General features: G+C 46.6%; 1 protein-coding gene across 4 annotated transcripts in view; it reads right to left on the bottom strand.

The window, feature by feature from the left end:
• The window catches only part of AMBRA1 (autophagy and beclin 1 regulator 1), a 667,981-nt gene extending 659,669 nt beyond the window's left edge, over positions 1–8,312 (bottom strand). For 3 of the 4 annotated variants that reach the window (XM_069221710.1, XM_069221709.1, XM_069221712.1), the window contains exon 1: positions 8,079–8,311. The gene's annotated coding sequence lies outside the window, so the exon portion shown is untranslated. Of the gene's footprint in view, positions 1–8,078 lie in introns of all 4 variants that reach the window. The other variant, XM_069221711.1, reaches the window with a different exon arrangement.
• Between the last annotated feature and the right edge of the window lie 5,532 nt (positions 8,313–13,844).

The raw sequence follows: 13,844 nt of genomic DNA, 5'->3' as shown, positions 1-13,844 counted from the left end.
TCCAGCATTCAGATCAGCAACAAAGCCCTGGGTTCTCCTAATGTGACACACATGACTCAAATGAAACTAGACTGTAAGGCTGCCTGCAAAGATCTCTTGAATAACGGTTCACACATACACCGGTACTACATACTCTGCTGAGACATGTTGGGAGCAGACACTCTGGACATCACGTTCAGCAGGAAACCCTATACTGTCTTTGACACGCCAAACAATCCTTTTTCTTATCCAAGCACTAGAAAATTCAGTGCTACCTGGACACTCATTTGAAGAGAATTTCAGAATCAACAAGAGGTACAGAATATGCTAAACAAATACCAAAAGACAATTAGTACTGCTTTTACCCAAGCTAACCACTGTGCAGAACACAGTGAGCATAATCTACCTGGGGGGCTAAAGTCATTGTGTTCACGTGCTGCTATGTTATTCTGCACAATTCCACATCATTAAGAAATGCTACAAAACCTCTCGCCTACAGGGACACCACCACTTCAGTAGTCTCAGGCCACGCACACCTTGAACACAGGTGGCACATGCATCTGTTGTAGTGGGAATTTGCTAGCAGGAGAGAGAGAGAATATTCCCTACACCATTACATATCATTCACATATATATATGCCTCGTAGTTAGCCATCTTGATGCTCTCATCAATGTCCAATACCAGAAAAAAAAAATATCACATATAAACTCCCTACCTCACAATAGAACGCATCAGACATCATGCACGACATGAACCTAGCAAAACCAATCTGATTATTATCCGGCCAGCTCCAATACTCACCATAGGCCACTGCATCGTATTCATCGTACCAAGACATTTATAATTCACCAAGCCAAGGGATTAAACACAACATCAAAGCGATACAGTTAGCTAAGCATTCCCACATCAATAGTACTTCTATATTCAAGGATGTTTACACCTCTCCCTAAGGCAACAGAACACATTAGACACCCCACTCAGAAACCACAAGGAGCACAACTCTTCACCAAAGCCAGATTAGCAGGTAAAGGGTTCCAACATAGGAGCACATCTACTTTCTCTCACCAATCTACGTATCTCATCTTCACTGAACTACATAGCATAAAATTTACCAGACGCACAGTGGCACAAAATTGCCTCAAAGCCAAAATATCACCTAATGATGCTTCTAAAGCATGATAAAGAAAAGTAAAAAGTGATGGATGGACTGCTTAAATGAATCTCAGCCACTGAATTATTTTGGGCAGAAATCTAGTCCATCGTGTTCTTGTCCCACATGCTACCTCAGACATGAGCCAAGTACCGATCAACAATGAGGCCTAAATAGACCAAGCTCGGTCTGGGGTTGCTTGAGTTTCGGTCTGGAGTGGACTGCGTCTACCAGTTCAGGCCGGACTGTTCCTATTGCAGCATGACAGAGACTGGCCTGCATGTCTGATCTCTGTCTAGGATGGAATATTGAGAGAAAAGTGATTAAATGGATTATGGCCTTGAGGGATCACCACTGGCCAACATTATCACAAGCATTCTTTACATCACTTTGTTGCAGCTGACGCACTAAGTATGATGAGAAAGCTCACATGTGTGCCTGGTGGCCACTGTGCCAGAGGACTCGAGCTGTAACTTGCAGACAGGGATTAGGTAGGTCGAAATCTGTCTGGAGCTGCTTGCGTTCCGGACTAGATGAAAATTGGTCTGTAGTTCAGTCAGACTACTTCTATTAGAGCAGAACCAAGATTTATCCGTATCATATTATGGTCCCAGGGTAGCGTGCCATATTCAGAGAAAAATGACGGGCTGGAAATCAGTCTTAGTGACTGCCACCGACTGAAATTATTTCACACATTCCTTCCATCACTTTGTTGCAGTTGACATCTCAAAAGCACAGCATCTTTAAACTGAGCATGGAGCAGTGAAGTAGTCAGGAAGAAAGGAATAAACAGCCAAGTGTTTTTACATGTAGAGTTGAGAAGATTATGCACCAAGAAGATCTCTGACAGAAGCAGACACATCCTAGTCACATATTATGCAATACAACCCATGCTAAATAACCCATTTCAGACATACGTTTTTCTCTAATCAAGCAGGGGTTTCGAACGACTAGCTTGCAAGTACCCTTGACGTATTATCAGAAGCAAAGGTCAGCCAGTACATCATGCACAGGGTCGGCGTGCTTGTATAACAACACCACTGCTCAGCTCAAACCTCTAAACTGGCAGCCATTTAAACCAATGGCAGGGCCTCATGCTAACAAAAAAACACACTGGCTTGAAATACAGGGTCTGAAGCATGCCCATCTGTCCCCACTCCCAATCTAGCAAGCTAACAAGGATATCTGACATGTTGTAGGCTCTGCTCTGCCAATCATATTGTACATGTCAAATGTGGCCCAGGAGAGAAAAGTGTATGCAGTAGTCGGAACAGGAGTCAAAGTTTAGTCACTGATGTGTGGGACTGCAAAAGTCAGATAGAAAGTGACATCTAATACTAAGGGGTGGTTTCACGGGGTCGGGCGCTCACCGTTCTATTGGTATTATATTTAATCTCAGCAAATATCGACTTATTTTAATCAGACGGTGCTTCAGCTAAGACCCCCCCCCAACTAAAGCTTAGCAATGATAACACCTATGAATGTTAACCTCAACTCTAATCACAATAAGCACTCGCCATACTCCTTGATTCAACAGTAGGTCGTCTCTCAATAAATATTCAAAAGTCCACAAATAAATCAGATAGATTCCAACATTTGGCACATGATCTTCTTTATTCTTATTATTAAATTCCGTTCTAGCCAAGCCAACACATGATTCGTCTGGGGGATACCCCTCAACTTCTTCAGGGCTTTCTATAACAGCAAACAATATAACATATACATTCTTTGAATATACACCCATCTTTCATATAACTTTCCACATCCCTTACTCATGCAGTGTAATACAATAGTTCAAATGCACAAAGTGGAAACCATTTTTACGAGCAATATACGTGTTTACCACTACTCGTGGGTGTTCTATTCCTGTAATTAGGACCTCTTCCTTATAACCAAAGTGAGTATCTCAGAATTTTTTATCCATGTTTTCCTCTTATTATGCTCACACCAGTGAAAAAACATCCCCCTACTTGGGGATTTGTGTAATTTAATTTGTGCTCCTTTTGCAATATGACTGGGAAATCTCTACCTGTCCTTCGTTCTTATACCTGAATCTGGCCTCCTCTACTGGATTCGCCATCTCAATCTTCACTGCTTGTATTTGTTTAGTTATGCCAGTTATAATATCTGTATAGTGAAACCAGTATTAATTAAATATCTTGTATTTTAATCCTTCATATCAGTTTAGCTGTATTACTGAAAAGTATGAAGAAACACTGGGATATTCTATTACAAGACAGGTATTAAGAAAACATGTCAAGAATAAACCAGAGGTGTCATACCGGAAAGGAAAAACACTTAGTAATATTCTCAGTCCTAGCTATTTGAACAGAAAAACTGAGATTAACTGGTTAGATACCTATAATCCAGTAGAGGAGGCCAGATTCAGGTATATCAACGAAGGACATATAGAGATGTCCCTGTCATATTGCAACACAGCGAAGATATTGTAGTGTGGTCAGTTTTACGTATTCGTTGCGCTTTAGCTTCAGGCCTTTATGCACTTTGCCCTGACTATATTTTATTCATTTGCTGACAGCTTAGAGCCTCTGTGCACTTTGCTCTACATGCTTTTTATTAGGCTTCGTACTGTTATTTTTCGAATAGCCAGTTCTACGGTGTTGTTTTTTTATTCATATCACACTGTTTTGCCTACTTCAGCACTGGAGTTCTCCATAACATTTACTCTGTGCTTCAGTCAAGGATACAGTCTGGTACATTGCCGATAGACGTGGTAGGAGTTTAGACTTGGCATTCCTGCGTAGGGACATTTTGTGATCACGATGACATGTTAGTTATAAAATCACTTCCTTGTCCCAATACACGCAAGAGGGAGATTCCGACCAGGGAACCACAACTAGACGCTGACTGCCTTGTTGCAGATGCTGAACCAAGATCACAGGTCTTTGCTCAGGTATGAGGGCTGATGTCTCCACAGTGATTCTAATAGGCAAGCTAGAAGCTTAACATGCTGTGCTCTAAATAGAACAAGCAGAGGGAGAGTAGAAACTGTTAGACAATATGATAGCTTTGTTCTTATGTTTTACTCTCCTGGTGACTATTTCAATCCTACTGTGTTGTATCGTTCTGGTTATTGTGGCTCACGCCTTAATATCTAAAATACAGTCGTTTTATTAAAACATTATATAAAACTTATACTGTCTTTGTCATTTGTATATGAGATCATATTGTAAATAAGAGAGTTGGTTTGGATCTGAGTAACCACAACTTCCCTGAGAAGTTCCAAAGATGTCATGCGCTCGGCTGCCGAATTATTCCTTCCACATGGGAGAAATAAGGCACTGCTAGTTAGCCGGAGCAAAAAAACGGATTTAGGGTGACAGAGTTCTTTACACCTGGGTCAGACTCAGTCCCCCACACCGTTATCGATCCTGCTGCCTAGAAATCCAGTAGTCTCCTTTAGAATAATGGGAGCCCACGCGACAATATAAGGGTGCATAACAGCCCCCGGAACATTAGGCCTGGAAGCGGAACATGGACTGGTCTATGATGGCAGAGAGGATTATTCATAAAAGTAGGGGTGTCCCCAAAAATGGGGTAAAATTTGGAAAGAGTGGAATATTAATAGAGGCCAACTATGTGGCATCATTGACTATTCTGGTGATGGGGAGTCACACACTGAGTCTGCACCGAGGACACCAAATCACGAGATGTGTTAACACCGGGGGACAAGAGATGGCGATTAATATATCTGTGAAATATACAACAGTGCTGAATACAACCTCTGATATACATCCAAAATGCTGATACAAAGATATGGTAAAAAAAAAATGCACGACTTTCCTTAAGCTCTCGGTATGGAAAAGGTTCTAGACCACTGAACTAGTGACTACTCAATACAATACAGGATAATACAACTGGTAGGATTGTGGTATGCAAATGTCAGTAAATATGTCTTGACATTTCCTTTCAAACAATGTTACGACAGATTTCTTATAATGCTTAAAAACGATTGCCATGGATAAAAGGTTTCTTATTAGTTGCTGGAGGGGGCACAACCACGACTTTCGGGGTGAAGACAAAAATCTGCCTGGGTACAAGCTAAGGCTTATCTGCAGACACAGAGACCCCAGCTTGTTCACTGGAAAGGGCGTGCCACTGCTTGCACTGGAAAGCAATGATCTCTAGTTGCTTGCTGTTGAGAGCACAGGCCTATGCACACTGGGGAAGGCACTGGCCTCTGTTGCTGGGCAGTGATCATGATTCCGACTTCTGGTGTAGGCACAAGACATCTGGTTTGGGTGGTAGGGACAGGCTGAATGCTGGGAAGATACTATGTCCTTGCTTGGTTACTGAAAAGGACCCAGGCTCTTGGCTGATAAGGGAGAGATTACTTGCTCTGGTTGGCACGTCCTCTGCTTGCTAGGGAGGGCACAATCGTCGTCAAACAGCAGGGTCTAGGCCTCTCAATGTTGGGGAGACACCATGTCCTTGCGTGGTTGCAGGAAAGGACACAAGTTCTTGCATGCCTGGTAACAACGGAGAGGTTGCTTGCTGGGGAGGGCACTATCCTCGCCAGAGAGCAAGGCCTAGTCTCTGGCTATGGAGAACATATGCTGTTTCCTATGGGGACATGGGAGTGAAACTCTGGCTGCTCCCTAGGCATGCCAAGGGACACTGGCCTCTGCCTGCTGGGCACTGTACAGGCATTTGATGCCAGGTGTGGACAAATATCTAGGGGTGCAGAGGGCACAGGCCTGAGATGTCAGGTGTGGACACAGACATGTAGGGCGTGCAGGGGTCACAGGCCTGAGTTCTATGGGGGGCACAGGCCTCTGATGCCAGGTGTGGCAGGGGGCACAGGCCTTTGTGCTAGGGGGGGGGGGGGCACTAGCTCCTGGTCTTTGCACATCATCTGATGCCAGGTGTGGAGACAGACATCTGGGGGAGGTGCAGGGGGGGGGCACAGGCCTCTGTGCTATGTGGAGTCACTGGCCTGTGTGCTATGAGAGGGAGCACAGGCCTCTGATGCCAGGGGTGGAGGCAGACATCTGGGGGGGGGGGGGGGTCAGGGGGGCACTGGCCTGTGTGCTATGAGGGGGGCACAGGCCTGTGTGCTATGGGGGGGCACCGGCCTCTGATGCCAGGTGTGGCAGGGGGCACAGGCCTCTGTGCTATGGGGGGTTGGGGGGGGGGGGGGGGGGGGACAGGCCTCTGTGCTATGGGGGGGGCACCGGCCTCTGATGCCAGGTGTGGCAGGGGGCACTGGCCTCTGTGCTATGGGGGGCACAGGTCACAGTGCTATGGGGGGGAGGGGGGACAGGCCTCTGTGCTATGGGGGGTTGGGGGGGGGGGGGGGGCAGGCCTCTGTGCTATGGGGGGGCACCGGCCTCTGATGCCAGGTGTGGCAGGGGGCACTGGCCTCTGTGCTATGGGGGGGCACAGGTCACAGTGCTATGATGGGGAGGGGGGCACAGGCCTCTGTGCTATGGGGGGGATGGGGGGGGGCACAGGCCTCTGTGCTATGGGGGGGCACCGGCCTCTGATGCCAGGTGTGGCAGGGGGCACAGGCCTCTGTGCTATGGGGGGGGCACAGGCCTCTGATGCCAGGTGTGGCAGGGGGAGGGGGGGGGGGACAGGCCTCTGTGCTATGGGGGGGCACCGGCCTCTGATGCCAGGTGTGGCAGGGGGCACAGGCCTCTGTGCTATGGGGGGGGCACAGGTCACAGTGCTATGGGGGGGAGGGGGGACAGGCCTCTGTGCTATGGGGGGTTGGGGGGGGGGGGGGGACAGGCCTCTGTGCTATGGGGGGGCACCGGCCTCTGATGCCAGGTGTGGCAGGGGGCACTGGCCTCTGTGCTATGGGGGGGCACAGGTCACAGTGCTATGATGGGGAGGGGGGCACAGGCCTCTGTGCTATGGGGGGGAGGGGGGGGGGGGGGCACAGGCCTCTGTGCTATGGGGGGGCACCGGCCTCTGATGCCAGGTGTGGCAGGGGGCACAGGCCTCTGTGCTATGGGGGGGGCACAGGCCTCTGATGCCAGGTGTGGCAGGGGGAGGGGGGGGGGGGGACAGGCCTCTGTGCTATGGGGGGGCACCGGCCTCTGATGCCAGGTGTGGCAGGGGGCACAGGCCTCTGTGCTATGGGGGGGCACAGGTCACAGTGCTATGGGGGGGGGAGGGGGGAACAGGCCTCTGATGCCAGGTGTGGCAGGGGGCACAGGCCTCTGTGCTATGGGGGGGGAGGGGGGGGGACAGGCCTCTGTGCTATGGGGGGAAGGGGGGGGCACAGGCCTCTGTGCTATGGGGGGGCACAGGTCACAGTGCTATGATGGGGGGGGGGGGGAACAGGACTCTGATGCCAGGTGTGGAGACAGACATCTGGGGGAGGTGCAGGGGGGGGGGGGGCACAGGCCTCTGTGCTATGGTGGGGAGGGGGGGGGGACAGGCCTCTGTGCTATGGGGGGGAGGGGGGGACAGGCCTCTGTGCTATGGGGGGGAGGGGGGGACAGGCCTCTGATGCCAGGTGTGGCAGGGGGCACTGGCCTCTGTGCTATGGGGGGGCACAGGTCACAGTGCTATGATGGGGGGGGGGGGACAGGCCTCTGATGGCAGGTGTGGCAGGGGGCACAGGCCTCTGTGCTATGGGGGGGCACAGGTCACAGTGCTATGATGGGGGGGAGGGGGGACAGGCCTCTGATGGCAGGTGTGGAGACAGACATCTGGGGGAGGTGCAGGGGGGGCACAGGCCTCTGTACTATGAGGGGGGCCAGGCCTCCGCGCTGACACGGCAGGCCTCGGGTCCCGGGTGAGGGCGCCGGCCCCCGGGGTTGGGGCTCAGCCCTCGGGGTCACCAGGCAGGGGCAGACACCGCCGCTGGAGCGTTAGGGGGCGCCGGCGGGGGGCAGAGGTAAACCCTAGTTCTGCGGGGGCGCAGGAGGCTCCGCAGCCTCCGCGGGACGGGGAGTCTTCTCGGGGGGCTCTTACCTGCGCCTCTCCCGCTCCGGGGGGTGCGGTGGCCGCCTGCACTCTGTGGCCGCCTCTTTCCTGGACCCGTGAGACCCGGAGCGCCGACAGCATCGATGGAGCGCCGACAGCATCGATGGACCTCGGGGGAACGGCTGAAACCGCAGGCCTCGCGTGCGGCAGGATCTGCGCATGCGGCTACAGCGCTCGCCAACTTAAGGTCAGGCACTGCTTCCTTTCCAAAACCGATGGCGATGCAATTCCCGTCCTATAGGCGTCACCTGATCCCAACATGGCCGCTAGCCAAGTACGCGTGCGCATACCCGGACGTTCGGCCTACAAGGAGCTAGAGCGCAGAGAACTTCGAGCGAGTCCCATGAAATCAAACGCCGAAGCGCCTCGAACGCAAGGCATGGCTAGCCGAACACCAATGAAACCGATCGAGTGAAGAAGGGACTGAAAGCAGATGTGATGAGAATGCCCTGAGTATCAACAAGGGTGACTCAGTGTCACCATCATTTATTTACTGTCAAAGAGGTGTAAACCTGTAACGTTATTTTACACTCACATTTAGTGAAACTAGTGGGGTCTATGTGTTTAATTAACAGCCCTGCCAAGGACCACGCTTCAGGGGTTAGACTAACGCATTTTACAGCTACATACATGCTAACATTTCAACAGAGGAAAGTGGGAGAATCAAAAAAATAATAATAATCTGCAGACTATATTTCCCCATTTTACTTCTATTGAACAAGAGGCAATTTCAGGCAGGAGAAAGCCTGAATAAAGCAATTTCTAGCTTCAAATATCAGCAATCTCCCACCTCAATCAGGTCTATTGGCATTTATAGTGCCATAGCTGCCAAGTTTTCCCGGTCCATGAGTGATCTGCTGCTCCAGTCCACGTTTTTTTTTCTTTCAATTCTTGGACTTATAGTCCTGTTTTATAATAGAGTTAACAAGGCTACAAGTCCAAGATTTCAAAGAAAAAACCTTGATTGGACCAGCATATCACACAGGGACCTGGGAAACCTGGCAGTGCTGATGTTTATATTTGTGCACTAAAATAAATCAGTCACCGTTATAGAGCCAGATAGCCCTCCACAACAAGGTGCAATAATGTCAGAGCTTGGCTGCATACATGCTACCAGACCTGAGACGCTATATGTTTAAAGCAAAAAATGGCTTTAATTTAGCATTTTCCTGTCTGAAAGTGTCCCCACTCCAGTACAAGCTAATGGGGAAAATATACTCCCATGATCATTTCTAATAATCTCCTTGTAGTATGTATGTATAGTACTTTGTTCTCATGATTGTATGTACCTGTGCTTGTTGTTTCTTATTTACCTTCCCTTACTCATTGTTTATATTCAAGCTTGTAATTCCATGTCGTTGGGGAAACAGAATCTTTGTTATTGGGTTCTGGATTCCTGACGGGCATTGCCAGTCTGACTTCCATCCAGATCAGTTGTGTATGCCTGCCGTGGATTTACAATAAACATCCTACCTGTTTCCACCCACTTTCTGCGTGTGAGGAGTTCATCGTTTTCCACTTCTACCATCCTACATTTAGGTACCAGGAGTGGGCTGAAGTTTCCGTTGGAAAACATTTAGGAGCTATTTTGAGTTCACTGGGAGTACAAGTCCACCGACCAGCATATACAATTTGGCAGAGTATTTTGCCTCATCGTGATCGTCAGTACGTAAGGTTGCGCAGCGCTTTATTTCAACTCATCCTGCTCTTATATTTGGCATTGAATCTTACCTGCTGAAAGCGCGAGGATTGTTGAAGCTAGGATTGTTTAATTTAAACTCTGCACGCGTGAACCACCGGCGCGTGAGCCTCTTGTTGTTTTAACAGTTCCTTATTCTTCTGTCTGTCGTCACACGTCGCGCGTATTTCAGCAGCAACGTGTCTCCGCGTCAAGTTTCCGTGTCGAGTTGCTTTGGAAACGAAGACGCTTACGTACTACGCCACGCTTCCGAATTTTGGAAACTCGTCACCAAGGAGACGAGACGCGCAGAGGGCAACGCGCAAAGGGCCTTAGTAACAGTTTCCCGGCAATAAAATGCCTGCTTAACACACACATTTTACTAAATTTTTGCAGTGATTTGATAATTGAGAATCCAGACATTTTAAAGAAGTAAATAATATAATTAAACTGGACTTGTTTTATTTAAAAGTGAATGATTTCCACAAACAAGTACAACAAATTTTGTGAAGAAAGTGTTTTGGCCTCAAGTATTTAGGACGGAATTGTTTACAAAACATCTCAACTCCATTTTTGACTTTATCGTAATTTATGGCGACCAGCAACTTAGTAGTTCAACCTCCACCTTTCTTATCTAAAAGTGGAAAACCGGACATTAAGTGGAGAGAATGGATAAGGATTTTTGAGAATTACTTAGTTGCTATTGATGCTGATGATTTTACTCCCACCAGGAAGTTGGCACTTTTATTTAATCATCTTGGGGTGGCCGGGCAACGTGTTTTTGACAATTTACCGATTATTTCTGATGGTGGTGACACTACTGTATGGAATGTTTATAACGAAGCAAAAGAAAGAATTGGAAAGCAATTTTCGGACGAGTACAATGTTTTATTAGAAAGGTTCAACTTTGCAATGTGCAAACAATCTATGGACGAGACAGTGGATGAATTTGTGGCTAATTTGCGTGTGCTGGCTGCAAGATGTGATTTTGGTTCTCATGTAGACATGCACATTAGAGACCAGTTTGTGTTCCACTGTTATTCTAAAAAAATTCAAGAACGGTTATTAGCGTGCCGAAATCCTACTTTGGAGGAAACGTTAGATATAGCTAAAGCTGTTGAAAGATCTATTGTTACCTCTAAAGTAGTATCTGGACACTTAGAGAATGTAGCAGTTGATCAAGTAATAGAAAACTCTGAAGTTAACTATATAAGGGAAAGAACGACAAAATTCAATAAGAGTACACTACTTTGTTTCCGTTGTGGGTCACACAATCATCTAAGCAACAACCAGTTGTGCCCAGCTTTAGGAAAAAAATGGTTGAAATGTCAAAAAATTGGTCATTTCCAAATTGCTTGCAAGCAGTCTTACCGTTCTTACAAACCTAGTGGAAGTGGCATGAAAGTTAAAGTTAACAATGTGTATTCCAAAGGGGTGCAGTCAGATGACGTAGATGACTGCGCTAATAATCTATCCAATGTTGTCCTAACAGTGGATATTACCGCTGTTAGAAATATCAAGGGACCCATCTGCCAAGCAGTTATTGACTCAATTGAGCTTTCCGTTATGGCTGATTCTGGCTCACCTGTCACCATTATTGCAGATGTTACTTACCGGAGATATTGGCCAACTGCGAAGGTATTAAATGATGCCGACATTAGCCCCAAGGCTTTTGGAGATCATGACATCGAGCTCTTAGGGTTTTTTTTGTCTTCTTTATCTATTTTAGGTAGAAGCATCATGCCAAAATATACGTAGCAGTGGATGGCAGAGACATCATAGGATGGAAAGACCTTGCGAAGTTGGGCATAGTATTACGTCCTGGTTTTGATAATCCCATTAGTTTAGGAGAAATGCCTATAGTAGTGTCGGAAGACAGTGTACCAGTTACCAACATCTCAGAATCTTTTACCAAGAAATATCCTGAGGTATTTGCCGATGTTATCGGAGTTGTTAATGGCTTTGAACACTGTATCAGGCTTAAAGATGGAGCTGTTCCTGTTTCGCATAAGGTAAGACCAATTCCCATCTCTGTGAAAGAGCAGCTCAAAGATCTTTTAGAGAAGCTGGTCAAAGATGGCATAATAACCCCCACAGACTCTTCTGAGTGGGTTTCGCCCATTGTCCTTACTAAAAAGAAAAATGGGGATTTGAGGTTGTGTGTAGATTTAAGATCTTTGAACAAAAACATTATTATTGATTGTCATCCCCTTCCTCGTATACAAAAGATGATTGCCAGCTTGGTCACCTCTAAAATTTTCTCCACTGTTGATCTACACTCTGTGTATCATCAGATTGCTCTTAGTCTTGATTCTCAGGAACTCACTACTTTTGTGACTCCTTTTGGGGCGTATAAATATCTTAGACTTCCGTTTGGACTAGCTTCTGCAGCAAGCGTTTTTCAGAAGTTAATGGATTCTTTGTTTGGCGATTTTGAGAACGTATGTGCTTTTCAGGATGACATTTTAATTCACACTAAAGATATGGAAGAATATGTTGTTGTCTTGAACAAAGTATTCTCTATACTCAGAGACTGTGGTATCACAATCAAGAGTGAGAAATGTAAATTCTTGGTTCAGAATGTAGAATATTTAGGACACTCTATTTCTTCTGATGGCATTAAGCCCAAACAAGGAAATGTGGAAGCTATCTCAAATGCACCTTGCCCATCGAATAAAGATGAGTTACGTTCATTTTTAGGCCTTTGTGAATATTATTCGAGGTTTGTTGATGGGTATGCAATGTTGGTTCAACCCCTTAGAAATCTATTGAAGAAAGGCAGTAAGTTTCAATGGGATGAGCAAGTTATAGCAGCGTTTAATGCCATTAAAAAACTAATATTATCCGCTCCTGCTTTGAAGCCGTTTATACCCTCAGCCAAATCTTTTCTAGCGGTGGATGCTAGTATGAAAGGTTTAGGGGCGGTCTTTCGTCAATGGGTGGGAGGGCAAGAACGCACTATCGCTTTTGCCTCTAGATCTCTTTCAGAAGCTGAGATCAACTACAGCACTATTGAGAGAGAAGCCCTTGCCTGTGTCTGGGCAGTACACAAGTTTAAAAGCTATATTTGGGGTATGGCCTGTACTCTGTTCACTGATCACAAGCCACTTGTATTCCTAATGGATGGGAATGGCTTAGGTAAAGCCTCCTCAAGATTAGTAAGGCTGTTATCTAGGTTTCAAGAGTTCAACTTAGAAGTAAAATACCTTCCTGGAGGGAAAAATGTTAGGGCGGATTGCCTCTCCAGGTTGCCTTTGCCTTTACCTCTGAATGTTACAGAACATGAAGACACGGAGTGTGTAATTGGTACTGTAGACGTAGTTTCAGCTTCTGAAGGTTTATTTTCTGAGCAGGATTGGAATTCTGCTATGTCAAGAGACTCTGTCTTGTCAGAGCAATGTTTTATATTTCTCATGGTTGGCCCAAAAATCAGAAGTTCAGTGCGGATCTTAACACTTATCACCAACTTGCTGCTGAATTATCGTGTGAGAATGGTGTGTGTATGAGAGGCCCTGTTTGCATTCCTCCTTATGATTTGAGGCTTTTGCTTATAACAGCAGCTCATGAGGGACATCTAGGTATTTCAGCTACTTGTAAAAGGTTAAAAGAAAGGTATTGGTGGCCATCTTTAGACAAACAAGCATTGAATTTTGTGGACCAGTGCACTTCTTGTGTGGTGTCTGATAAACATTGGAAGTGCCACAATGAACCCTTACACAATATTCCTTTTCCTGATGGTGCTTGGGAAAACATTGCCATAGATTTTTTAGGTCCTTTCAACCTCCTGCCTAGAAATATGAGACATATGATTGTTGCTATTGATTATTTTTCTAAATGGATATACTACACTTTCGTGGAACATGCTGACACAGAATCTGTTATTTCATTTTTATCTTCTCTGTTCTATTTAGAAGGCCCACCATCTAACATTGTCACGGACAATGGAGTTCAATTCATTTCCAGTAAAATAGAGAACTTTTTGCTAAAATTTAACATCAAACACTCATGTGTGGCTTTATACAGTCCAATTTCTAACGGACTCGTGGAAAGGGCTAATCGGATTCTTAAAGAGGGCA

This window comes from Pleurodeles waltl, chromosome 3_1 (genome assembly GCF_031143425.1).
Source record: "Pleurodeles waltl isolate 20211129_DDA chromosome 3_1, aPleWal1.hap1.20221129, whole genome shotgun sequence".
Taxonomy (NCBI): domain Eukaryota; kingdom Metazoa; phylum Chordata; class Amphibia; order Caudata; family Salamandridae; genus Pleurodeles; species Pleurodeles waltl.
Note: the sequence above shows the minus strand (reverse complement) of the source record. Positions and strands in the feature narration are given on the sequence as shown.